General features: G+C 36.8%; 1 pseudogene; it reads right to left on the reverse strand.

Moving 5' to 3' along the window:
* Positions 1 to 240: 240 nt before the first annotated feature.
* LOC102260910 lies at positions 241 to 1,168 on the reverse strand (annotated as a pseudogene).
* Positions 1,169 to 2,036: the final 868 nt, after the last annotated feature.

Genomic DNA, 2,036 nt, shown 5'->3' on the forward strand with positions numbered 1-2,036 from the left:
ACCACAGCTGCGTTCACCAGCCATGAGCCTGGCTTCTGGCTGAGCGGTGTTCCCCCTGTGGGAGCGCACTGACCACCAGGGGGCAGCTCCTGCGTTGAGCGCCTGGCCCCTGATGGTCAGTGCGCATTATAGTGACCCATTGTTTGGCCATTCGGTCGATTTGCATATTAGCCTTTTATTATATAGGATAAAGTTGAAAAGCATAATATGAAGTTGGGTGTCATTTTAAAATCCTAATTTTTATAAAGAAAACACATGCAATTCATGAAAATGATCAACCTCAATGACTTCCTCTGCAACAACTTGGTTTCTCCATGTCCTTCCTGTGATTCATCAAGAGAGGCCAGGGCCTCGTTTGTGTCGCTTGCAAACATTTCTCGTGATATATCATCATCCTCTTGAAAATTTAGACTTTTAACAGCCTGTTTCATCTTTTCCCCCAACACTTGTGTTCTCTTCTTCCTAACAGCTTTTTTATTTTCATATTCCTTTTGCTTTTCAATGTAGAAAATGTCCTTAAATTGTTCCTCACTGATACTAGGAGTGCTTTTCTGGAGATCCAAGAAAACTCTACCTGCTGTTCTTCTCCCACTACCACTCATTATAAAAAGGCCACCATTTTATTCAACATCAGTAGTTTCCATCAGAAGTTCAATTGCCTTTTTCCCCCCCAAGTATATTAGTACTCACTACTCGGGCTACCAGATCTTTCTTTGGTTCCTACAACTTGTAAGTAATTTCATTAGCCACTTATTCCTGAGAATTGTCCTCTGTGATCTCATACCGGCCTCTATGGTTCATTTCTAATCTGTCTCCTAGTCTGTCTTTGACAGGTCAGTTTTGTTTGAGATGACCTTTTCCTCCTCCTTTGAGCTGTTTTCTTGTCACATCACATGTATTCATCTAGCTCTTTGTCTAATTCTGTTGTATGTTCTTGAGGCTCCCTCTTAAGTGTCTTAGAAGGCAAATAAGTGCAGGTCTCAGAATGTCTGCTTTTGTCAATAATGCCTTCCATTTTCAAGACACCAAAATTCAGTGGCCACTGCATCTTGATTCTGCTCCTGGGTCATGGCACCCCATGTGATATTAACCTTCTTCCTGCAGCAAAAGGCGGTTTCTGGCTGCTCTGGCCAAATGTCACATCAGCATGGATTTTCAAAATATTCATTTTTATTGAAGGCATAAACCTTTCTAAAAATAGGTTTCTTAAGATGATCCAAGAGCTGACTATAGTTTACAAAACAGATTAAAGAAAAATATGTAGGAAGTTATTACAAGCTATTCTTTATGGCAATATACTTGAACTCAGTATTTCCTGAAATACATGATCATTGAAGTTGGATTTAAGGATCTCAGGAGGAAAAGAAGAGAAAAGTCATTATTAGTTGTTTTTTTTAATTAATAAAGAGTCCAAAAATAAATTTAGTTTTGGCAGTCCTTAAAAAAAGAAAAAATATGCAGAGAAAATTGTTTAAAGGATTATAAGAAAATGTTAATAGTACTTACGTCCAGGGAAAAACTTATAATAAAACTTTTTTTGATTACTAGTTGGTTCCTAGTACCTGCTCTATGCCCCAGATTTCCAAGACAAATGGTTCTTTATCTTTTAGTGTTTGGTATATAAAGGTGGTTTAATACACTGTGAAATGATAAAGGTGGTGGTAAAATTACTTTTCCTTACAAATGTAAACTACTAAAACAATAAGAAAAAAATTTATGTTCTATAGCTTAGAATATACTTTCTTATTCTAGAAATATTCTGAAAATTTTTGTTCACTACTGGTTTTTGAATTCTTTTGGCTTACAATGATTCCTATAGCATTTAGCAACACCCCACTGATAACACACCCACCTTGGGAAAGGGCGTAGACTGCATGAAGGTACTTTTTATTGTTCTTTCCATCTGGTTTCTAGGAGTAGTTTTGTGGACAGATTGACTGTTGATTAAAATTTAAACCAAAAAAACTTTGACTTTAAAGGCTCTTTTTGTGCTTGTGTTTCAATTCCTATGATTCCAGCATTTCAGGTATTAAGCA

The sequence above is a fragment of the Myotis brandtii genome, unplaced genomic scaffold (genome assembly GCF_000412655.1).
Source record: "Myotis brandtii unplaced genomic scaffold, ASM41265v1 scaffold237, whole genome shotgun sequence".
Lineage (NCBI taxonomy): Eukaryota > Metazoa > Chordata > Mammalia > Chiroptera > Vespertilionidae > Myotis > Myotis brandtii.